This window comes from Protopterus annectens, chromosome 4.part1 (genome assembly GCF_019279795.1).
Source record: "Protopterus annectens isolate FY-2018-M chromosome 4.part1, PAN1.0, whole genome shotgun sequence".
In the NCBI taxonomy this organism is placed as follows: Eukaryota; Metazoa; Chordata; order Ceratodontiformes; family Protopteridae; genus Protopterus; species Protopterus annectens.
This window is the reverse complement of record NC_056734.1, coordinates 512,170,821-512,197,546: the sequence shown is the minus strand read 5'-3', so window position 1 is coordinate 512,197,546 and position 26,726 is coordinate 512,170,821. Positions and strand designations below refer to the sequence as shown.

General features: G+C 41.4%; 1 protein-coding gene across 1 annotated transcript in view; it reads left to right on the top strand.

Moving 5' to 3' along the window:
• Positions 1–26,726, top strand: part of LOC122801242 (septin-2-like) — a 919,510-nt gene that overhangs the window by 376,277 nt on the left and 516,507 nt on the right. The window lies entirely within an intron of this gene.

The following is a 26,726-nucleotide window of genomic DNA, read 5'->3' as shown; positions in this document are numbered from 1 at the left end:
GCCAGAGGCGAGTCAGATTCTAACGACAGATGCCTCAGACAAAGCTTGGGGAGCTCATCTGAATGGAAAGTGGATACAAGACAAGTGGCCTGCCAGACTACAACATCTACATATCAACCTGAAGGAGATGTTAGCAGTCCAGTTTGCATTAATAGCTTTCAAGGATTTACTTCTTCCAGGGCAGGTGTTGATTCTAACAGACAACACAACTGTCATGTGGTACATCAACAAGCAAGGGGAACACATTCTTATCCTCTATGCAGGCAAGCAATGATTTTGTGGGAGACTGCTCTCAGTTTACAACTAAATCTTCAGGCAAGGTTTCTGCCGGGAGCACAGAACTCCTTAGCAGATGTGTTGAGCAGACGAATTATGGATCCCCACGAGTGGACATTGGATCCTCATGTATTTCAGAAATTGACAGTGTCATGGGGAACTCCAGACATAGATCTGTTCGCTTCTCCACTAAACCACCAGCTGCCAAAGTTTTGCACGAAAAGGTTTCATCCCACAGCTTGGAAAGTGGATGCTCTTTCTTTCAATTGGAGCAATCTTCATGTGTATGCCTTTCCACCTCTGCCTCTCCTCCCAAAGGTACTACTAAAGGCCAGACAGGACAAGCCAAGGATGATTTTGATAGCTCCAGATTGGCCTCGACAGCATTGGTACCCATTACTGAGAAGCCTGGTGCACGGGAGCCTCCATGGCCTTTGCCTTCGATTCCACACCTGTTGTCTCAGGAGGACAGTCATTTGCTCAATGTCAAGCTTCACTCTCTTCACCTAACAGCCTGGCATATTCTGTTTTGAACCAAAGTGGGTCTCAACTTCCACAGCAAGTTTTGAATGTTATTTTGGAAGCTAGAAGGCCTAGTACAAGGAAAGTGTACGCAGATAAATGGAAGAGATTTTTATTTTGGAGTGCAGCAAAGGATTTTGATGTTTCTGAGCCTAATTTAAGTGTGGCTCTTCAATATCTTACTGAGTTACTGGACAAAGGTTTGTCCTTCTCTTCTATTAAGGTTCATGCTGCAGCAATTTCGGCTCACTATGATTGTGACCCACCATTGTTTTCTCATCCTTTGTTCAAGCAATTTCTTAGAGGGGCAAAGACTATAAGACCCCCACGTAGAGCTCCTACTCCTGCTTGGGATCTTAATTTTGTGTTGGAGAAACTCACTCTACAACCTTTTGAGCCTGCAGCTACTACCGAGTTGAAATATTTATCATGGAAGACTGCTTTTTTGTTGGCCATTACCTCTGCAAGAAGGGTTTCTGAGTTGCAGGCCCTTATGGCGGTTGAGCCTTTCTTAATTTTCCATAAGGATAGGGTATCTTTACGTACTAATCCTTCCTTTATGCCTAAAGTGGTTTCTAGTGTGGCTTTAAACCAAACTATTCATTTGCCTACTTTTTATGCAAATCCCCAAAATAGAGGGGAAAAGATTTTGCACACTTTAGATGTACACAGGCAGTTGAGATATTATTTGGACAGAACTAAAGGGTTCAGGCAGTCTCAGCAGTTATTTGTTTCTTTTGCTTTGAGTTCTCAGGGCAAGCCTGTGTCAAAACAAACTATTTCTAAGTGGATTGGGTTTTGCATTGCTTTCTGTTATTCCCATCATGGCAAGGAGATTCCAGCTGGGATTAGGCCTCATTCCACTAGGGCTACTGCCACTTCGACAGCTTTTTGAGGGGTGGCAACTAAGGATATTTTGGAGGCAGCTACTTGGAGTTCAGTGCATACTTTCTCTAGGCATTATCACCTTCCACTTTATTCTAAATCTAGGGCTGGTTTTGCCACTGCTGTTTTGCAGGGCATTTTGGCAGCTCCTGCTTCCTTATAGTTTGGCCATCCTCCCTTACCTCTGCTTTGGGATTCTACCCAAGTGTAAGGACTGCAGCAATGTGAGATGAAGAACATAGTACAGTTTTGTACCTACCATAAATGTAGATGTTCAAGATCCACATTGCTGCAGTCCAATTACCTCCCGCCTTCCCCTCTGTAGTTAGAGGCGGTTGTGTGGGTTGGGTTGTCAATATGGTGTATATTGTATATATTGTACATATTTTTAGTGCCAGGATGGTTGGTTGTTTGTTTGCTGTCTTTTGGTTTTGACCTTTCTTTTTAGGGTCTTCTGACATCTGGGGCAAGAAAAGACTGAGGATATGACGTCGGTCATGCGCATTTGTACCCTGACGTCCTGATGTCAGTCAAATGCGCCTTGACCGACGTCAGCCTTATACTTTGATATTCGGGCCGACCGAGGACAGCGGACTACCCAAGTGTAAGGACTGCAGCAATGTGGATCTTCGAACATCTACATTTATGGTAGGTACAAAACTGTACTTTTCTGTGCATCAAGACCCACCAGTAATGGTGGTATTTTCCTACAGTCTGCTTCTCTCTCGATCATTGTTCTATCAATATTGTCAGATGTTTGCCTCCCTCTCCACAAAACCACATTGGTCTGTGTCGATCAATTCTGGCATCACCTTTGCCATTTTAACCTTTATAGACATAAGCAATTTGTTATCATGGTTTAAATTGAAATAAGACTATATGAAGCTGGATCAGCTGGGTCTTCACTGTCTTTACCTGCTACAGCCACCACAGCTTTTTTTCCAGGATTTTGGTGCCTCCCCTCCTTTTAAAATGCTGCTAAACACAACCTCCCAGATTATCACTTTATTTCCTCTCAACTTCCAAACCTCCACTTGAATAACATCTGTTTCTGGACACTTTCCTATAGATTGGTTATACATCATCATTTTTGTCATCTCCTCTTACCTTAACTGTTGTTGAGCCTCATCTGCCTCTAACCTTGGCATATTTAAGTCTTCTGTAAATATTTCCATTTGTGCTTTTTCTTGATTTATACACTTCTCTGCTTTAAAAATTTCATAAAATTTCTGAAATTTGTCTAATACTGCTACATGATCTCTGGTTATTTTTCTTGTTATAGGCTCCCTAGGTTTGGCAGCAGCCCTTTCTACTTTGTTTGGGCATTTTCCTCTTTAGTGGCATATTGAAAAGGAACTGATTCAAAGTATTTTAGAAGCAGCAAGTTGGTCCTCTTTCCATACCTTTATGAAGCATTAAAAGCTTTTCTAAATCCAGAGCAGGAATCACTAGGGCCATTCTCCAGGGGCTCTTCAACCTTTACCCTTCCTCCTACCAGGTTGTGTAAGCTGTAGGAATCTACACGAATGCAAGGCAGTGTGTTGTTTGAACATGGTTCATTAGTGTAAGCCCTACTTACATGTAACAGTAGAGGTTGTAGAACACACTACCTTACTGGCAGTACCCACCCACCACCACCGTTTTTGGATGTGTATAGTTTGGCGTCTGGGTTGCTGTTAAGCACTGCTCTGTAGGCATAAGTTTTGTGTGTGTGTGTGTGTGTGTGGATTTAGCACAGTAGGTATTTGCAAAGCTTGTGTTTCCATGTTCTCTTCCTGCTGGACCCTAAAAAAACTGAAAGGGTCTTGTGTATGAGTCTGTAAGGCAGTCCTGGTACTGCCAGGTGATTGTCCATCTCACCCACAGACAGGGGGAGGAGCTCTGAGCCTGTCTAGACTGCCAGAGGTAGGTAGCAGGGCATTAATATCTAAATGCCAATAAGGTAGTAACTGTTACAGGTAAGTAGGACTTGTGAAACTAGTTTATCTATCATTCCATGACAGAAGCCCTGGTATCCATCTGGTACTGAAAATAACTTGGTATTTGACATTCTTTAGACCACTTCTTCTCATGTAAACAATGAGTAATGTTTTGTCTTTAATCATTTTATTATTTTTACAGACAATAAAAATGCAGGTTGTCTTAATGTGTAGTAGTTATTACACTGTTTACCCATTATGTTGTCTCTAATTGCATTTTAATAGTACTTGAGCTTTCCATGTGCATTAGTTTATTTTAACATTTGTTACCCAAGTAAGCATGCTGGTCCAGAGATAGATACAGGCAAGATAAATGGACAGTGATGTAGACTTCAAAAATGCATTGATAAAAGGACATGTTATTGCAGTTAGATGTATGCAGTAATTTGAGTTGGTACAATCATCTGGATAGAACTTTTGGATGAAGGTAGTGATAATTACTGCTGTATGAAAAACAAATATAAGCAGTAAAATAGCTGTAGGTAAATAACATGTTGGTATTATAATTTTTAAGCAGGCTAACAAAGTAGCATTATAATTGAAACTAATAGAGGCAAAGTACTGATTATGTTCATTAATATACTGTATAATGTTTGCTTATTTATGGTAGAAAGCAGTTGAAGAGGAAAGGTATATAAAGTTATAGGTGAAGGTGGAAAGAAAGAGGATAGCTGTCAGTGCCCCAGTGGCCTAATGCACAAGGTATTGCCCTCCTAAGCCTGAGATTGTGGGTTTGAGTCCCATCTAGGGTGATATAATCTTGATACAAGTAGACTTTCATGGAGGATTTGGAACAATAGTTAAGGTATTTACTTCACAAGGAAAATGTGAGAAAATAAATTTAGTGAAATATGAGAGAGAAATATTAGGAACTCAAATGGTTAAATTAGATGTGCATATTTACAAATACATGTGGTTTTACAAATTTAGGAGGAGTGAAATAGTTATATGAAAATATATTAATTTTATTGAAGATTTGTTGCACAGTACTAAATGTTTTGCAGGCTATGGACAAATTCAAACCTCCCAAATGAAAAGTTTAGAAGAATAGAGCAGGGAGAGAAGATAAGAAATTGAGGATAGTGCAGTTTGAAGAGGAAGGCAGGAAAATATATTGATGTCATTGTTTAAACTATATACTGTTAATATGGATATGGCTTTACCAGTTGTCGATGTTACTAATTTCATGTTTAGAGAAGTTAAAAGGAAGTGGTGTTTGTTCTTTTATCCCTTATTGTCAAAACCAGTGAGACTTCTTACTGACTTTGTGGAAAGTCTCAGTTGAGATACAGCTCCTAATGTTTGTAGGGATTTTATTCCAGCTTGATGGTGCTAATTTAGTAGATGACAATTCCGCTATGGCAAGTTTGTAGGCTGGTCTGATAAGGAAGTTGCCATCATAATTTCTAAGCTTGAGTGCGTCATTCGTAGAAGGAAGTTGATTTTTGAGAGGTGATAATAGTGACCATACAGGTCAGGGAAAGTAGCCTTTCCTTCTGGTAGTATCAAGTTAGTTTAATTGTCAGTCGTGTTCGTTAAGGGCTGAGATGGATGAATCTGTGAATTGCAATCTTTGGGCATTGGAGAATGTATAGGTTCTGAGAATATTGTAAGGAACTGTTTGAGAGAATATTCCACAGTAGGTTATGGCATGTATTGCTTCTGTAGTGAGGAGGTGGGCTATTTTATCAGTTACGTTGAAGTGAGTCAGAACCTTTAGAGACTATTGCTAACTGTGGGAAAGAAATGGTAGTGTTTGCTCCCAGGTTATTCCTGGCTGTTTTTGCTGTGTAGCAAATGAAGTGGGGCTTTAGGTCACTGTCAAGTACTGATTGGTTGCACCATGGGACACCTCTTAGTTCCGAATAACATTACAGTGGATTTATTAATGTTCATTGAACGTATATTGACATGTAATCCATTCCAGTGTTCTTAAAACCCTTTTAGAGGTAGGTATTGATTTAAGTAACCTGCGAGTATGACCTAGGAAAAATTGTCTGCATAAAGTATGCAGTTATCTGGAAGATCCCAAGTGACATTGTTTAGAGATAGAATAACAGGGATTCCCTCTTCATGCTTTATTCCGCTTCTGAGACATACTTGTAATATAATTGGTGCATGCAACATAGTACTGAGTCTTATTTGTAATATTTTCTTAGAAAATCTCCTAAAACTGTAAATAGTTATACTGTGTATCAGAGATATTTGGTGAGAGTAATTCTCTTTATGTGCACTTTTTCACTGTGAAGCGAGTTCATCATTTCTAGCCATCTCAAAAACCAAACAGCCCACAGTGTTGGTTACCTTAAGTGCGACAGTGTGGAAAAATCTTGCATTTCTTATTTAGTAAGATATGTTAGCATCTTTTAACCCAGAGGTGAAACTTGATGACTAGAATATTTTAGAAAAGACCGGCCATAAGCATAATACTATCTTATACTGAACTTTGCATCCATTTCTGCTTTAAGCTTGTGACACCCATGCACTTGGCCTAGCAATGAAGGATCCTCAATCCTCACCACTAATACCAGTGAAGGGCATCCATATAGGGAAAGGATAATAAATGCACAGTAAAGTACAATTTCCCTTAAGAACACACAAAGATCACAGTCAGTCTAGGGCTGGTTTCTCCCTTTCTCTCCAGGTCCCCAGTAAGACTCCCCACTGGCACAGCTATAGGGTCCAGATCTCAGCCTAGTGGGCAAGCTAAAACCTCCAGCACCCTCTCTGTCCAACCAGTGCTTTGTGTCCCTGCCCAAGTAGTTGACTCACACACACACACGTTGAGATAAGAGTTTATGCAACCACACAGACACACCTGGGGAAGGCTGGCACAGGTTCTCCAGCTTGTGCCCCTTTTACCCAGACTATACAGTAGAAATCCGTGCCACCACCCAGCTAATATTTATCAGCTACTCAAAGGCCTTTATGAAAGGGTGTCCAATTATACTGTGCAATGTTATTATCCAAATGGTAAGTGCAACCAAACAGTCAAGACTTATTTGGAGTGACTTGGTACAGTATCACTATATACATGCAATGTACTCTTAGAGCTTAAATTATCTCTACACAAAACAGCCACAGGTGAAAGATTTAAAAATATTTAATAATAAGTAATAAAAACATAAGACAATACTTCTTACTACACAGTGCCAGTCAACAGTTCCGAGATCACAGAGAAATACTTGAAATTATACAGTAGAAAAGTTCTGACATCAACACAGAAAAACACTTGGTCTAATCTTCCTAATTCCTAGCTATTTCTAAGTGAAAACACAGTTCTAAAATCCTACATACATATAGACACAGGCAGAGTGGTGAGTTGGATGTTCTCAAGACAAATGCTCAAATGCTCTTATTCTTTCTGTCCTTAAATTGATAACGGCACCACTGATTCGTTTCAGATTACATAATTTATTTCTGGTTCCCAGGCTAACAGACTCTCAGAGGTTACTAGCCCTTTTTATACATGCAAATTCTAGCCATTAGCTCTGGCCTCAGAACAATAGGCAGAATGCCTTTATCTGGACATCTCAGCTCCGAGTTAACTTATCAGCTTTGTTACAGCAGAGTGCACTGTTACATTTTTGCAGTTCCACATTTAACACCATTTTTTCCCATTTAAGAGAACAGGCCTGTGGCTTATATTAATATTTACAAATGACAGAATTATCTACAAACTTCTGTCTGGCTAGGCTGGCAGCCTTCACCTATCTTCACAAAGCTCAGTAGTTCTCTTTAATCCTCAGCACTGTTTTCAGCAGTTTGACTTAAATTCTAGACTTAATAGCTCAAGAATATTATGACGTGACTGCATAAACTATATTCCATAGTACCAGAAAAAAATATTTGTTGGTTTTTCATATTTCATTTTAGCAGTGTACACGTCTGAACAAGCCTGCTTAGGCTTTTGCATCTTCTAAAAAGTGTATTTATTTCTACTTTATATTTTACACGATTTATTGCTTAGAGCCACATCTAGCACACGAGGCTTCAGTTTTGTTTGTACCAGGGCATCTTTGGCCTTGATTGCCATCCAGGTACTTCCTCCAATGGATCCTCTTTTTATTTCTATTAGATTTGCAATGCATTCTTCTTTGACACATTATCTGACTCTCACATTTATCTCATCTGCATCTTGTTTTAGTTCCTGCAACTGTGTACTATTAATTTTTTTGGTTCTACATACACTTGCATCTTTTGACAGTCAGGTCTCCTCCTTCGAATGCCTGCACCTTTCTTCATTTGTTCTAACAACTTTCTCCTTTCTTACAAAGGAATTGTACAACTCTTCATAGTCATAATCTGCTGCTGCATTCTTACACTGCATAATTTATGCATTTGTAGTCGGTGCAGAATATTGTGCCTTTCTTAAAACAAATAATAAACTGCACATTCTTTCTAGAATCAGCAATTCCTGAATTTCTCTTATTGATAATGTAGCTTCTTTTCCAAGAATTAGGGCTCACAATACAAGGAAGTTCTGAAGAAGGTTTAGAATTTTTGCATGGATGTGTGTGCAGATAGACATAAGAGTATTTTTTTCACCAGATAGCAAATGCTGGAGGTGTGATGGGAAGAGAACAGTAATAGGGAGCAAGTTTTTTGGGAATGTAATGACTTGACAAATTTCATTAATTCCTAATAGAGTACTTTGACCAAAATGGGGGTACAAATGGTAGTATGTAAGGTAAAGATTCTTTTGACTTGAGATATAGGACCTGAATTGCCTAGACATAGTAAGGCCTTCCTAAGTTTAATGCTGTTGGTTGCCAAATAAGCAGTTACTAGAAATTGGAAATCAAAAGCTACTTTAAATTTATCAAAAGCTTTGATATTGTAAAGGAGAAAGAAGTACTAGAAATAGGATCATTGAAAAAGGAAAGGAGCAAATATCTCAGAAATAAATGGAATTTTTGGGAAACAGTGCAGAAAACTATTCAAGAGGAGGAGTGGCGATTAAGGAAAGGTAGTAATTGAGCAATTTTTATGTAACTGTGTGAATGGACATTGTTAGAAATCAAAAATATACTTCCTGACAGTAACGGAAGCAGGTTTGTTTTCTTTTTAGTTAGTGTATATGATGTCATATTGCGGTTTGAAATGTGGTGATTGCCATACCTCTCAGAGTAAAAAATCTGGACAAAGCCTAAAATGATGGGGGACAAATAGGGACAGATTTTAAATATTGCTCTTACAAACTTAGAAATTTGATGATATAATAGGTTTTGCATTAGCATGAATTTTCTGAAGGATGTGGAGTCTTAAACTCAAATGTTTGTCATTATGTAATGACTTCACTCCTCAGCTATTTGCCAGAAAAGTACAGATTTTATGAGGAACACACCAAAATATGAGGCAAAAACTGGACAGTCTAAGAAAATCTATACAGTTGAGAGGTATGGTGACTGCATGAATAAAGATGGTTGAAAAAATTAATCACGTCTTTAGTGTTCAAAATGGTGTATGCTGATTGGACTTACCAGTGTGTCAGTTGTAAATTTAGTGTCTCCCCAGAGGCAAAATTGCATCAGGAAGTCACTTTATCTGCGCCCCCTGCTCCACCTTAGTAATGTATGATAACCCTAACCCTGCCTCTAATGCCAGTGTGCAGCTTAAATTAAAAAAAAAAAGCCCTTTCCATAATACTGCCACTGCACAAGACAGCTAGGACATTCACCACATGCTCACAAACACTACAGCTATCCCCTAACAGTCATACTAGTATATGCACTAAATCTATCCCCTTACCTAACTGTAAACATAAAACACACACAGACTAAATCTATCCTCTTGCCCATCTCTAACCCTAGAATATAGGCACTTGCACACAAACTCCTGGATACACCACTTTGTCAATCGAGTAGAAATCACACAGGACATAGTTCAGCTAAACAGCCTTTCTCTCAAAACCAAAAGCATTTAAATTGAGTCACACAAATGTGATTCAACCAAATTAACTTATGCCATATAACAACTGTTTTTTTATATGTTTTGTTACCTTGGAACACTTGTAATCATCTCATAATATTCTTGTAATTAATGTTTTAATGTACTGTTTCTGTTAGTTTTCTATGTGGAGCTTTTCTCCCCGGGCCTCTACTGAAAATGGACATATATCCAGCTAGACTAGCCTGGTCAACAAATGTAAAATAAATAAATAAAATAAACTGTAGTTTTCAACAGTACATCATAAGCCATTGTAGCAGTCAGGAATAACCAAGCTTATTGCAGATCATCCTATTGAAAACCAAATCTTCAGTCAGTAGTGTCATCATTTTGTAAGGTAGCATTTTTCATCATGCTTTTCATTACTTCATATCATTCTTTAAACGAGGTTTAAATCAGTGTCTTAACTTTTATGCCTCAAACTGTGTGCTGCAGCTCTTCATAAGCTGTACTGATACTTGGTTTGGTCTGTACAACGTAAAAATAAATCTGTTTATGTACATTAAATTTTAAATCTACCCGATCATCATTAGGAACTTCACCTTACCCAGTCTTTTCTAATGTTTTTTTTATCCGTTAGCATCTTAAATACCAGTAACCTTTGCATAAGGAACTCTTAACTATAATTAACTACAAATGCAAGTTCAAAGATACGTCTGGTCTAATGTTCTTTGAAGGATTCCTTTTCTACTATCCATTTGTCATTCAACACTTGCATGTACAACAGTTTCAGTCTTAGCATGTTGTGTACTATTCAGACTGTGCTGTAGTGGTTATCGTTTCTGAGTTTTTGTAGGTTCATTGTTAGATTGACATCACTAACTGAAAAATAAATCTTAATACACAATCTGTTAGTCTTTTTTTATATATGCTCTTTGTAGGTTCATAGGCAAGTACTAGGCTAGCTGCCCTTACATGCTATTTTGAGCCCAACTAATTTCCCTTTTTGTGCTCAAAATAACCTATCCCATTTGGTTATAGATTGGCCTTGCCCATCCCATTGTCAATAATTATATATTACCCCTAATGAGAATTACTGGAATTGTACCATAAATAATTTGATGAAGCATTTAGGAGCTACCTCTGTCCATTAGTAGTACAGAGGGCAGTCCTGGGGTAAATTTTCTGTTTCCCATCCATAGAGCCATGTTATGCTTGAATATGGACAAAGATGAACTTTGTTTTAGGAGAGTCTGTTCACAGCAGCGGTATCATCTGTAAGATATGCCTGAGCCCCCAAACTGTTTAGATCCCTAGACAGAGTATTGCTGATGACATTTGACTTGCTGATGTGCAGTAAATCCATCAGTAATGGGTCAGAGGATGCCTTGTGTGCCAGACACAGGTCACCTCTTGGCAATCTGTAAGATAGTGATGAGGCTTTGTTAGTCCATGTAGGACATGTTTAGGTCTTGTATCCTTTTAGTAAGGTAACTTTGTGGGAGTTGCAGTTGTTGCATGTGTCTGGACAGATGCATGCCTTTGGGGGCATTATATTCAATGATTGGCCTAATGAGGGCTGAGTAAAGGGGTGCAGTGATATCCCCTAGCTATAGACACAATCTCTTTGTTTATAAGCTGTGCAAAATAGAACGACTTTCTTATGGACACGTTGGTCAAAAGTTAATGTCCATGCAAGTTCCCAAATCCTGAACAACTTGGTCAACTCTTCGGGGTGTATTGTCAATGTGGTAGTTCTCTGGGGTAGATGACTTCCAAAAGATACAGTAATGCAGTTTTTTGGTGTTTAGTTTGTCCATGATTCTGGCACCAGTTATTTGGGACAGACTGTCCTGCATGAAGGCTAGGTCATTTTGGGTATTCTGTGACTTCCCCCTAGCTTGCATTCCTCTGCAGACTGTCAACCAGAGCCCTTTGGTGCTGACTTTTACTTCAGAAAAATAGATTGCAAACAGGAGAGGTCCCAGCACAGATTCCTGGGGGACTCCATTAGCGACTGGTTGGTTTCTTTGTGGAAGTAACTTCCACTGTTTTGATTATTTGCATCCTGCCTGTGAGCCATTTGGACAATAGGGGTTTATTCCCAGTTTGTTTAGCTTTTCTACTATGCTTGTGTGGGGAATGGTTTCAAAAGCTTAGTCCAGGTCAATGTATGTGGTGTCTACCATTTTGCCTTCATCCATTCTTTTGGTGACCATTTCAAAAAAAAAAAAGTCCACAAGGTTGAGTAAGCATTACCTGCCCTTGATGAATCCAAAACCGAGATGGATCCACTATTTGGAGGTTGTCTATATCTTTATTGATTAATTCCACAACAAGTCTTTCCATGGCTTTACACATGAGGCATATCGTATTTGATTTGCCCAAACTTTGATCTGTACATACTGATTTAAGAACTTCACCCTTTAATCGGTTTATTCAGACTGGGGTTGATGCATATAAGAAACCCAAATGCCTGCTCTAAGTTTCACTATTTAAATTGTGCAGAGAGGCACACTACACTGTGTTAAATTTCTAGAACAGGTTGTAGCTACAGTTTTTAACATATTATGCCATTGATTAGCATCATCCACTATAAAATACCCACTCCAGCTGTGGTTCTCTCAGCATAAAATTCAATTAACAGTTAACGTAAGTGAACTCAGACTTGTAACATTGCACCTTCAATAACATTTACAAGAAAACTCTTAATTCAACTTCTACAGTTCATCTTGAATAGTAGTACTGTCTGGTTAATTGTTTGATTTCACAAGCCTAAACAAACTAATTTGTCTGAAAAATCTTTTTTTTACATATTGCCATTTACTAAGTTCACAAACTATATCCAAAAATCATTTCAAAACTTAAGTAATTTATAAAATGTAATGGTAGTTCACCCTTTTTAAATAAACTAAAACATGTACTTTTCCATTATGGGTACTCCTTCATGCTTTTTTGATTACATTTTCTCATATGCTGTAACGTTAATTAGAAGTAGAAAGTACCTACTTAACTACTGTGTCTGACGTGCATCTTTAATTACAGTTAACAGAAATCTAATCAAGCATGTAACATTATGAATTTAGTATCTCTACGTAAGCATTTAATATTTTCGATGCGCAATAAACCTAGCAATAGAATTTAAAAGCTGTTGCTTAATTAATGCTGAGGCCATTTTAGCCCTGATATACTCATTGAATAGTTTTCATACCTTGATGTTCTTCGTGTTTCACTGTTGCAGTCATCACATTTGGGTTATCTGCGTGCAGTAGCCCTCAGTCGGCCTGATTAACAAAGTCTTGGGTCCTGCGTCGGTTGCTGTCCCTTCTTCCATGACATTAGGTCATCAGGGGTATAAAACATGCAGCCGACACCATTGCATCAGTCTTTCTTGCCGTGCGGTGCCCGAAGCAGTTCGCAAGTGACGGTCGGCCGACTCCTGAAATTTTCATTTTCGAGTTTCAGAACCGAAGTCTTCAACTAAAAGCCCCATTGGGGAAACTTTTTTTCTTGCTCTAAACCGATGTCAGTAAAAGTAAATAATTGCATTACTTGTGGAAAGCAAGTACCACATAAAGATTTTCATTCGTACTGTATTCCTTATCTAGGCCCTGACCACGACGTACCTCACTGTCGGTTTTGTGCCTTATTTAAACCATGAACTATCTGTCATCGGTATATTTTCGCTTCTAAATATTTTGCTGCTCTGTTCAATTATCCTGATGCGTCTTCGGTAAGCCATCCGACTACAGACATTCCGAAAAAACGCAAAGATAAAGACAACAGGCCGCCTAGGTCCAAAGCTGTCGACGATGCTTTTCCTAAGCCAGTCATCAGTTTGCTGGTACTCAGTGAGGCACTTTTGCAGCCCCTGATACCCGCTACTTCAGATTCACAGGCCTCTACTGAAACCCATTCGGAGTCCATGTGCCACGAGATGCTTCAACTGTGGAACCTGCGGATGTCTCTACCTTGGATGGGTCTGGAGCCGCTGTGCAGGCACCAGCTTCTGAGGGTGTATTCGGGTCTACTGACTGGTGTATTAAACTGATGCGATCTTCTTCAAGGCCTAAAACTCGAACCATGCATAGAAAACTGATGCCCAGACTGTATGGTCAGGCCTCTGTGCCTAAAGAACAAATGATAAGAATGGCTGAAGACCTTATTACGTTAATCAGGGGAAGCCAGCCTTCCCCCTCTAAGAGACCTAGGACTAAGTTTGCTTATGATACTTCTGACCAGGATTCTGAATTTTCTGTTTCCTCTAATGACCAAGATTTACCCTTACCGACCAATGAGGATTCTGATGCTTAGGAGTCTATTCCCTCTGCCCCCCCCAGTGGATTTCTCTTTTGGTGAAACCTTGCAAACTCTCGGGGAGCATTTTAATTGGGAAAGTCAAGATTTCTCTGATCTTAAAAAGAGGCTTAGGGATTTCTTACTCCTGCTCCAGCACAGGCCTTTAGCCATACCTCCTGTACTAGACATTGTTGATGGTGCCTTTTTGGAATCTAACTTGGCCCCTGATTCTTTACTTCCTGCTCCCAGAAAACCGGATAGATATTACAGGGTCCCTGACTCTCTCAAGTTCCTTTTTAAAAATCCTACTGCGGATCCTGAGACCATTTCATAGGGACCCAAGGGCATTAAAGCTACTACTGCCAAAAACCCTATCTCCTCTGATAGAGACTCCAGAACGCTGGATAGATGGGGTAAGAAGGTATACACTTCTGCAACTTTGGCCATTAGGGCCTTAAACTGCCAGTTTCATATGTTAAAGTATCAGCAGCATATTATTGGATTGCTTAAACAGAAAATGACATTGATTCCTGATTGTGCTGAAAATAAGGATTTACAGGATTTACTGCATTCAGCTGAACAAGTTGATTCACTAGAGCCATCTTGCAGGGCTGCAGTAACTGGGTCTATACTTAGAAGGCATGCTTGGCTTAAGGAGCAATCCTTGCCAGATTATGTTAAAGCAAAATTACTGGATGCTCCCTTAAACCAGGACCGCCTGTTTGGCAACAAGGCAGAAGTTCTTCTTAAAAAGATGGAGGAAAAGCTAAATGTATGCAAACTGTTAAAGATTTTTTACAAGTACAACCTCCAAGGTTTAGTAGGCATTGGCCTTCCAAGAATTGGTCCTTTCCTGCCTCTTCCAGACCTTCTCAGTCCAAAACCAGATCTAGCAGAGCTCCCAGGCTTCAGTCCCAGGGTACGCACAGGACTAAGCAGTGGGGGACCTCCACTTCCAAATCTGGGAGTAATAAAACTCCCCCCTATGGTCAACTGTCTCAGTGACTTCTTTTTAAAACTTCCAAGCACTTCTCACCTGACTGCCTTTCTGGGGGAAAGATTGCTCTTCATGCAAAGAACTGGAAACTCATTACCCAGGACAAATGGGTTTTAAATATACTGTCCCATGGATACAGATTTCACTTTCACACGTTACCAACACCAAAAGCGGCGGGTGGCCAGATCTTACCCCCAAATCAGTGAGCAGAGGCCCAAAAGCAAGTAGTTTCTCTCTTAAGCATGGGGGTTATTCAGTTGGTACAAGAAGAGGAAAAGGGACAAGGTTTCTACTAGAGACTTTTCTTGGTACCCAGAAAGGACAATTCATGGAGTCCTATCCTGTACCTGTCTACTCTAAACACCTTTTTGGTGATTCCAAAATTCAAGATGCTGACTCTTCACCAGTTGCTCCCTATGCTAGGCAAAGACGCCTGGTTGGCAACACTAGATTTAAAGGAAGCATACCGGCACATGCCAATCAGGGAATCTTGCAGAAGATACCTATGCTTCAAAGCAGGCTACATTCACTATCAGTTCTCTGCACTGCCCTTTGGCTTATCTACTGCGCCCAGGGTATTCACAAAGTGCCTAGCTCCAGTCATTACATTTTGCAGGCAAGGAAATATTCAAATATACCCATACATGGACGATTGTCTAATTTAGGCAGAAAGCCAGGGGCATACTTTTGAATCATCTGGCCTTTGTACAAAGGGTGCTAACTTGTCTGGGGTACACCATACACAAAAATAAATCACATCTGGTACCCTGTCAACAAATTATATTCCTGGGTGCAAGCTTGAATACAACTTTCCAGATGGCTTTCCTCATGCCAGAGAAACAAATTCATGTGACAAACTACTTCAAACAAGTGGCCACAAAAACCCTGCTATCTGCAAGGCAAATACTACAAGCATTAAGGTTCATGGCCTCCTGCATTCTACTAATTCCATATGCAAGACTGCATATGAGGAAACTACAGTGGTATCTAAAAAGCCTATGGTGTCAGCATTCTCAGGATCTAGAAGCAATGATTCCTGTCGTACCTTGCCTATGCCTAGAGTTCCTTTTGTGGGCTGAGGCCTGCCACCAAAACAAGGGACTACCATTCACATCACCCCTTGCCGCCCAAACCCTAACAGACTCATCAGACTATGCATGGGGGGCTCACCTAGCAAGGGAGTGCATTCAGGGCAAATGGAACTAAAGTCAAATGCACCTGCATATCAGTCAAAAAGAAATGTTAGCTGTACAAAATGCACTGACAGCCTTCAAGGACCACATTCTTCCAGGACAATTAATGGTAAAGACGGGCAAGGCCACTGTTATGTGGTACATAAACAAGCAGGGGGGGTACACATTCTTACCCCCTCTGCAGACTAGCCATGGCATTGTGGAACACAGCCCTAAGCTACCAAGTGCATCTGCAAGCTCAATTCCTGCCAGGAAAACTAAACATACTGGCAGATGAACTAAGCAGAAACCTCATGGACCCACACAAGTGGAAACTGGAACCAAGGATTTTCAACATGTTGACAAGCAAATGGGGGAGCCCAGATATAGACCTATTTGCCTCCCCCCAGAACTGTCAATTGGATAAATTCTGCACAAGGACTCTCCACAAGCAAGCCTGGAAAGTGGATGCTCTGTCCTTCAGCTGGAAAATCAGTTTATACCTTTCCTCCTCTGCCTCTGCTCTCCAAACTACTACTAAGGTTCAAACAAGACAAAACAAAGACAGTTTTGATTGCACCAGACTGGCCACGCCAACACTGGTACCCCCTCTTGCGCAGTGTGTCACTGTTGGCTCCATGGCACCTGCCTCAGCCTCCTACCCTATTGTCTCAGCAGGCGAACCAGATTCTGCACCCTCAGCTTCACAAACTGAACCTAGCAGCCTGGCTAATTACCTAACGTCTCCTTTACCATCCCTCAGTAAACCAGTGATGGATATCATTTTAGAGGCAAGGAGGCCTAGTACTAGAAAATCTTATGCTGAAAAATGGAAAAGATTCTGTGCCTGGAATCAGTCTCAAGGGATGAGCACAGCAGTGCCCAATTTACTTCAGATTTTACAGTACTTAACTGAGATGCTTCACAGGGGCCTGTCTTTCTCCTCCATCAAAATCCACGCCTCAGCTATTTCAGCTCATTGTAACACAGAACCTCCCTTCTTCTCTCATCCACTGCTCCAGCAGTTCCTCAGAGGGGCCAAAAATTTCCGACCACCCAGGAGAGCTCCAACTCCAGCCTGGGACCTCAACTTTGTATTGGAGAAAACTCACTCTTCCTCTTCTCAAGCCAGCTGCTAGTGCAGACTTAAAATTCCTTTCTTGGAAAACAGCTTTCCTTTTAACAATCAATTTAGCAAGAAGGGTATCTGAATTACAGGCCCTTATGGCAGTGGGACCTTTCATCATCTTTCATGCGGACAGGGTTTCCTTCATGCCCAAGGTGGTATCCAGTGTGGCCCTTAATCAGTCCACTCATTTGCCAACCTTCTTTCCTAATCCACAGAACAAAAGGGAACGGATACTGCACTCTTTAGATGTGCACAAACAACTTGGATTCTACTTGGACAGGACTAAACCTCAAAGGAAATCTGAACAACTGCTGGTGGCTTTTGCTGCAGGGGCAGAGGGTAAGGCTGTTTCAAAGCAAACCATTTCGAAATGGATAGGCCATTGCATTTATTTCTGCTACAAGCACCATGGAAAACCTATCCCACAGGGGATCAGACCCCACTCAACCAGGGCTGCATCTTTCTCTACAGCCTTTCTCAGAGGCATCCCTACCACGGACATCCTAGAAGCTGCTACCTGGAGTTCTGTACATACTTTCACCAAGCATTACCATCTGCCAATTTTCTCTTAATCCAGAGCTGCCTTTTCCACTGCAGTCTTGCAGGGCCTTATAGCTGGTCCTAAAGTTATCTAAATTCCTCCTCCCATCCTTAGCTTAGGGAATCTACCCAAATGTGATGACTGCAACAGTGAAACACAAAGAACGTAGCACAGTTGTGTACACTTACCATAAATGTAGATGTTCGAGTGTATTCACTGTTGCAGTCCTGGTTACCCTCCCTTCAGCCCCCTTACTTCTTTTGGCTATACCTCTACTCTCCTTTACTATGCTCAAAAAGCTTTTTGGTGTATTTGCTTTATTTTTGGAGGTATATCCTTGTTTATTTATAGATTTAATTGCTTCCCATTGGGGGGCCCTGACATCTGGGACAAGAAAAACTGATGTAATGGCGTCTGCTGCATGATGTTCTTCGTTCCACATTGCTGCAGTCCTTACTATTGGGTAGTCCGCTGTCCAGTCGGCCCGAATACCAGAGTATAAGGCTGACGTCGGTCAGGGCGCATTAGACTGACGTCAGTACGTCAGGGTACTAATGCGCATGACCGACGTCATATCCTCAGTCTTTTTTGCCGCATGGTCCGATGCAGAAGCAGTTTTGCGAGTGCAGGTTGGCGTTCTGAAATATTTCAGCGGAGTTTCAGACCGAATCAGAGTTGGCTAAGTACCCCGTTGGGGAACATTTTGGTTTTTTCTTGCCTCAGTATTTAACCGGATGTCAGAAAAAGTGAATAACTGTATTTCTTGTGGGAAACAGATACCTCATAGGGATTACCATACCTTGTGTATACCTTGTTTAGGGCCTGAGCACGACGTTGTTGGATGCCGCTCTTGTGCTAGGTTTAACAAGCGCACTATTAAGAGACGGTTAGACTGTGCCAGGTTAGTGTTTGGGAAGCGTTGCAATTATAAAATGCCGTCGGATGCTCCGACGCCCGCTTCGTCCAAGAAGCGCAAGGACAAAACAGCGAAGCCTAGGGTTGATGAACCGGCAGTCCCGGACGTCGGTTCTTTAGAAGGCTCAGTGGAGCCAGAGGTTTTGCCAGGAGTTTCTTTGGAGTCTCAGGCAGAGACTTTACTGTTACAGGATGTGCCTTCTCAGGAGGTAGGCCAGGCTGAGGGGGCTTCTCAGGTAACTGTTCTTCCCTCTCTTCCCAAGGTAGTGAGAGCCTCTCCTTCTGTTGCCAAAACTTCTTTGAGAGGTAGGCCAAGTTCAGCTTCAGTGGGGGCTTCTCCTAGCATTTCAGGTTCTGTGCCTAAGAAACATATGCTTAAAATGGCAGAAGATTTGATTACTATGATTAGAGGTTCTATGCCCCCTCCTGATAAGAGGCCTAGGGTGGAACCGAGTTTGATAGTTTTGAACAGTGTTCAGAGGCTTCTGAGTCTTCTGGAAGATTTGCAGGAGTATCCTCCTTATTCTGATTCTGATGTGGATGATTCCACTCCTACAGCTTCTCCTCCTGAGGATTTCTCATTTTCAGAGACTCTGCATTCCATGAGGGAGCACTTTAAATGGGAAGGCCAGGATTACTCTGATTCCAGGAAAAGGCTTATGGAATTCTTGTTTTGCCCCAGCATAGGCCCTTAGCTATACCTCCTGTATTGAATGTGGTGGAAGATGTTTTTGCAGAGGCTTCCCTGAACCCTGATTCTTTGCCTCCTGCTCCTGTTAAACCTGATAGGTACTATAGGGTGCCTGAAGCTCATAAGTATCTTTTTAAGAGTCCTAGGGCAGACCCGGAAACTGTTTCTCAGGGACCTAAAGGTGTTAAGGCCTCTGTGGTTAAAAACCCTGTTCCCACTGATAAAGAGGCAAGGGCTTTGGATAGATGGGGAAAGAAAGTGTATACTTCTTCCACTTTAGCCATGAGGGCGTTGAATTGTCAGTTTCACATGCTTAAATATCAAAATTATCTTCTTTCACAACTGAAATCTAAGGTGGATGCTTTGGCGGAAGGTATTGAGTGTAAAGAGTTGCTGGATTTAGTTCATGTGTCTGAACAAGTGGGTAAGCATTCCTTGCAATGTGGTTTTGATGCTGTACAGGCCTCCTCGAGGGTGGCTGCCACTAGTTCTGTTCTTCGCAGGCATGCCTGGTTGAGGGATCAGAATTTAGCTGAGCATGTTAAGACAAGGATTTTGGATGCTCCTTTACAGTCGGATGTGTTGTTTGGTTCGCCTGTGGAAGCAGTTTTAAAGAAAATGGAGGACAAAGCTAAGTCTATGCAAACTGTTAAAGACTTTTTGCAGGTGCAGCCACCGAAGTTTAGTAGAAATTGGCCTACTAAGGGATGGACATATCCTGCTTATGATTCCCAGTCTAGGGGTAGGTCTAGACGTGGTAGGGGCAGAGCTCAAGGTTCTTTTAGGCCTAGAACAGGAGTTCACCTGCTCAGACTTCTGGTGAGGGCAGGGGTCAGTCCTTTCGTAAACAGACCCAATGACCTGCCTTTTCAGCTGCCAGTAGATTCTCGTCTGGCAGCTCCTTTGGGAGGAAGACTGTCTCTTTTCAAGGAAAATTGGGATTTAATTACTCAAGACAGATGGGTGTTGGATATCATTCACCACGGTTACAGGTTTTATTTCCATACATTGCCCCTTTCAAAGGCATGCCAGACGTTCCTCCTCCACAAAGGAAAGAGGCTCACAAGCAAATTTCTCAGTTACTCCAAATAGGGGCCATTCAGCCAGTCCCTGTATCAGAAAGGGGCCTAGGATTTTATTCTCGCCTGTTCCTAGTGCCAAAGAAGGGGAACACGTGGAGACCAATTTTGGATTTATCTATCCTCAACACTTATCTGGACATTCCCAAGTTCAAGATGTTGACGTTACAACAGCTTTTACCTCTTCTGGGCAAAGATCACTGGATGGTAACTTTAGATCTCAAGGAAGCTTACCTTCATGTGCCTATCAGACTAAGTTGCAGGAAGTATCTGCGTTTTCGAGCTGGAAATTCTCATTATCAGTTCTCTGCATTGCCCTTTGGCTTATCTACTGCCCAGAGTATTCACAAAGGTTCTGGCTCCAGTGATAGCTTACTTCAGGCTAAAAGGAATTCAAATCTATCCTTACTTGGACGACTGCCTGATTCTGGCTCAAGAAAAGGAAGACCTTCTACAGCATCTGGAATATGTTATAGCAGTGCTAAGATGCCTAGGGTATTCTGTGAACGAAATAAAGTCCAGTCTAGTACCCTCTCAAGACATGTGCTTTCTGGGTGTGAGACTGAATACAGCAGCCCAGATGGCCTTTTAACCCCGGACAAACAAAAGAGTCTATCACTTTACTTCCATCACCTATCTCATCAGTCCGTGCTGACTGCAAGGACAGTCCTTCAAGCATTAGGGTTCATGGCATCTTGTATTCTGGTGCTTCCCAATGCCAAACTGCATATGAGGAAGCTACAATGGTATCTCAAAAATGTATGGACACAGCACTGCCAGGATTTGGACACTGTCATTCAAATAATACCTTGCCTTCAAAAAGAATTTTTGTGGTGGGCTCAGGAATGTCACCTAAACAAGGAACTCTCTGTGACCCGGCCAGAGGCGAGTCAGATTTTAACGACAGATGCCTCGGACATTGCTTGGGGAGCTCATCTGAATGGAAAGTGGATACAAGACAAGTGGCCTGCCAGACTACAGCATCTACATATCAACATGAAGGAGATGTTAGCAGTCCAGTTTGCATTAATGGCTTTCAAGGAGTTACTTCTTCCAGGGCAGGTGTTGATTCTAACGGACAACACAACTGTCATGTGGTACATCAACAAGCAAGGGGGAACACATTATTATCCTCTATGCAGGCAAGCAATGATTTTATGGGAGACTGCGCTAAGCTTGCAACTAACTCTTCAGGCAAGGTTTCTGCCGGGAGCACAGAACTCCTTAGCAGATGTGTTAAGCAGACAAATCATGGATCCCCACGAGTAGAAACTGGATCTTCATGTATTTCAGAAATTGACAGTGTCATGGGGAACTCCAGACATAGATCTGTTCGCTTCTCCACTAAACCACCAGCTGCCAAAGTTTTGCACAAAGGGGTTTCATCACACAGCTTGGAAAGTGGATGCTCTGTCTTTCAGTTGGAAAAACCTTCATGTATATGCCTTTCCACCTCTGCCTCTTCTTCCAAAGGTGCTATTAAAAGTCAGACAAGACAAGCCAAGGATGATTTTGATAGCTCCAGATTGGCCTCGGCAACACTGGTACCCACTACTAAGGAGTCTGGTAAGGAAGCCTCCATGGCCTTTACCTTTGATTCCTCATCTGTTATCTCAGAAGGACGGTCATCTGCTCAATGTCAAGCTTCACTCTCTTCATCTAACAGCCTGGCATATTCTGTGTTGAAACACAGCAGGTCTCAACTTCCTCAACAAGTTTTAAATGTGATTATGGAAGCTAGAAGACCTAGTACAAGGAAAGTGTACGCAGAAAAATGGAAGAGATTTTTATTTTGGAGTACAGCAAAGAATTTGGAGATTTCTGAGCCTAATTTGAGTGTGGCTCTTCAATATCTTACTGAGTTATTGGACAAAGGTTTGTCCTTCTCTTCCATTAAGATTCATGCTGCAGCAATTTCAGCTCACTATGATTGTGACCCACCATTGTTTTCGCATCCTTTGTTCAAGCAGTTTCTTAGAGGGGCAAAGAATATAAGACCCCCACGTAGAGCTCCTACTCCTGCTTGGGATCTCAATTTTGTGTTGGAAAAACTTATTCTACAACCTTTTGAGCCTGCGGCTACTGCTGAATTGAAATACTTGTCATGGAAGACTGCTTTTCTGTTGGCTATTACTTCTGCAAGAAGGGTGTCTGAGTTGCAGGCCCTTATGGCAGTAGAGCCCTTTTGATTTTCCATAAGGATAGGGTATCATTACGTACTAATCCTTCCTTTATGCCTAAGGTGGTTTCTAGTGTGGCTTTAAACCAAACTATTCATTTGCCTACTTTTTATGCAGACCCCCAAAATAAAGGGGAAAAGATTTTGCACACTTTAGATGTACACAGGCAATTGCGTTATTATTTAAGCAGGACTAAGGATTTTAGGCAGTCTCAGCAGTTGTTTGTTTCTTTTGCTTTGAGTTCGCAGGGCAAGCCTGTGTCAAAACAAACTATTTCTAGGTGGATTGGGTTTTGCATTGCATTTTGTTATTCCCATCATGGCAAGGAGATTCCAGCTGGGATTAGGCCTCATTCCACTAGGGCTACTGCCACTTCAACAGCATTTCTAAGGGGGTGGCAACTAAGGATATTTTGGAGGCAGCTACTTGGAGTTCAGTGCATACTTTCTCTAAGCATTATCACCTTCCTATCTACTCTAAGTCTAGGGCTGGTTTTGCCACAGCTGTTTTGCAAGGCATGTTGTCAGCTCCTACTTCTTTATGATTTGCCAGCCTCCCTTACCTCTGCTTTGGGATTCTACCCAATAGTAAGGACTGCAGCAATGTGGAGCGAAGAACATAGTACAGTTTTGTACCTACCATAAATGTAGATGTTCGAGGATCCACATTGCTGCAGTCCAATTTACCCTCCCTCCTTCCCCTCTGTGTTTAGGGGTGGTTGTGTGGGTGAGGTTATATGCTGATATTTTTGTATATATCTTTTTGTATATATTGTACATATGTTTGGTGCAGGTATTTTGGGCCTTGTCTTTTTAGGGTCTTCTGACATCTGGGGCAAGAAAAGACTGAGGATATGACGTCGGTCATGCGCATTAGTACCCTGACGTACTGACGTCAGTCTAATGCGCCCTGACCGACGTCAGCCTTATACTCTGGTATTCGGGCCGACTGGACAGCGGACTACCCAATAGTAAGGACTGCAGCAATGTGGATCCTCGAACATCTACATTTATGGTAGGTACAAAACTGTACTTTTTATCCCCCTGACGTCACAGAAGAAAGGACAGCAACTGACACAGGAACCAAGACGTTGTTAATCAGGTTGACTGAGGGCTACTGCAAGCAGATAACCCAAATGTGATGATTGCAACAGTGACTGCACTCGAACATCTACATTTATGGTAAGTGTACACAATTGTAATTTTTTAACCGACTATACCCCTAACGTACCCCAGTTCATGCCTTCAGGTAGAATTTTGCAGTCTGTCTAGTCTTCCTGTTTCTGGAATAGCACGCATGTGCAAATATCTCTTCAGTTAAGTTAGGTCTATCCTCCCTTTCGATCACTTTCTTGACACTCTTAATTCAGCAGTCTCCTTATTTTGTTCCATTTGTAAGAGTTACTTTCACCTGCAGTTCCCTTATTCTGATGTCTGCATCCAGGTTCCTGACAAGAATGATGGCTATATTTGTTTTCTCCATTTATATTCTTGTATCACATCCACAGATTGTAAGTAATGTTGCAGTATTGCCTCAGAATAGTCATGTTTCACTAACCCAGGTCTCACAACCACAGAAGTATTTCTTCCTTATTAAATGACCTTCCATAGTATTTACTTTTCTCTAGCTGGTCAACATTTTTATCAGAACTGGTACTTTTTCCCCATATCTAACTCCAGACTTTGGCAGTTGCATATATTTCACCAAGAAGTTTTTCTCAAAGCCCATCTGCTTCACCTTTTTTTTTTTTTTTTTTTTACATTTTTATCAAGTTCATTTTTTTCTCACATTCCAGTATACCATAGAACTTTAAATTCTATGTATTCATCAGTAGTGACCACACTTCGGCATTCTTGTTTACAGCAGTCCATTCTAGGTTAGTCTCCAGACTACTTGCTACTGCAGCATTGTCACAATTTTTTTTTTTTTTAGTTCTGTTAGTGGAATATAGAGTATCATGACAAACCCCATTCTGGGTCATGACCATTATCTTTATGGTATTTGGATTCCATCACACAATCCATCACTAACCAGGAAATGACAGCCTTACTCATGGACTTGCCAAAAGCTGTTTAATTTATCAGTAAATTTGGCAACCTAAGGAAGCAACCAGCTTTAATGAGCACTGCACATGCCCCCCCCCCCCCCCCCCAACACAGAGGGTCATCTTGAGGAGTGTGTTTATAGTTTCTGCAATGAAATATTGTTTGTGGTCATAATTTTGTCTGTAACATTCTTTTGAGGACCACAAGATTGAGCATGTGCTTGAACTAGAAGGCATAAATGAGAACTTTTCTTCATGAAGGAGGAGCTCAGAAAGTACATCCTGGATGCTCATTTCTTGCAAAAGTAGCTGAGTGGCATTGCTAAACATAAGATTTTTTTTTCCACACAAGTGTTTGGCTCCCATGCAAGAGTTTACTTCAGATCTGCCTGAGTGGGCAGCACTGCAGTACTCTCATTTTGGAGTTACTTCAGCACCCATAGTCTTCAAGATGTTGGCTATGGCACCTCATAAGAATTGTCTGTTAGTGTCTGGACAGAAAGCTTCTGGATGCCCTGTCCATTTCCTGGAATTAAGTTGCAGTCTTTACTGGTGAACATAAATTGGAGAAAATCATTTCTGACTTTTGGCCAGAAGAAAGTCTCTGACAAAGTTGGACAGTAGACTTGGCAAACTGGATAGAACACAGACCATGGTTCAGGCTCACCCTCTACTTTGCCTTCTTGACTTGGTGACTTGCCAGAATCTTCTGTATGTCCTCTGTGCATTCAGAGCTGGCAGTCATTAATCAAGGCTGTGCTTATGATGTCAGACTTGTCGCTAGGCTGTGAAGTGCTGGGCAGTTCTTGCCAGGCTGCTGGTGGGTCTAAACTTTTTACTTGGTTAACTATACATCAGGTTTTATGGGGGATATCTTGTTGGCAGATGTGGGCTTATCTGCACTCCTTTTCATTGCAGGTTTTGTGGTCTTCCTTGGAGAAAAGAGCTCTGGATCAACCAGCTGGAGTGAAGAGTAGTACTTATGGTTTTAAAGACCTTAGAGAAAAATCTGTGCCCAGTGCCTTTCCACATTTTGTCAGAAAACTGACATGTCATGTCGTAATTAAAACAAAAAGATGAGGCTCAGTTTGTTTAATCTCCAGGATTGTAATCCCCTCGCAGGGAGGCCAGTGCTCATTCAGGAGCTGGTCATAAACGAGATGTGGTGTTCTCTCAAGAGTTCACATTCCTGAGCAGTGCCTTCTGGTGTGTGATACCCTGGAGATTGACAACCTTACCACTTAAGAGAATGCAAGCATCCCCTTTTTGTTTGGATCAGCAGGATAAAGGGAAGTTGCTGTGGATGTATTTTCACGTGGCTTTAGAGATTCCTTTATGTATTTCCCCTCATTCCCGCTGCTTGGGTGCTTCATAACACATGGTTCTGTGATATCTAGCTTCACATCTGGGCTTTGCAGAGGCAGCTCGTGCATTGCCTGCATCAGGTGCAGTTCAGGGAGATGGACCCGTTCATTTCCTTTATACAGGAGAGAGGAGAGTGTTTGTTTGCTGAGCAGGTATTTTCCAGGTTGATTGCAAAATGCAAATTTTTTTTTTTTTGCTTTCACACACTATAGGATTTCCTGTTGCAGGTATCCATGTCACATCGATATGGTCTTTAGTGTATGTATTCAAGCATTGTCTTCGCTGTGCCTTTGTAAGTCCAGTGTTCCAGTACTGGGCTGTCTGGTCACTTTGCTTATGGAATCATCTTCATTCAGGTATTGGTATGGATTCTGCCTAGCCTAAGACCCATCATGGTGGGTCTTCAAAGTTACTTATAAAAGGTAGAGTTCTCAGTTGATCTAAAAGGGCTCTGCATAATGGGTCAGGAATACACTTCTTCCAACGCGTTGTGGATATGTTTTTCCACAAGCATCAGTCCTGTGAATTTAGTTCCTTTCATTTCAGACAAGTTTATTATGTAGTTGTCAAGTCTTTATTTCCTCATTTTTGCAGGAAGGTGCCACTAGTGGTATAGAGTGAACTAGAAGACTTGAGGGTGGGTATAAATGCTGTCCCATGTCATGAGGTTTTACAGAAATGTGTCTTTCGGCTTTTTCTGGTTAGGGGTCGCCACAGCGGAACTCCGGTCCGCTAATGATTGGTAGTAGAATTTTACGTGCCG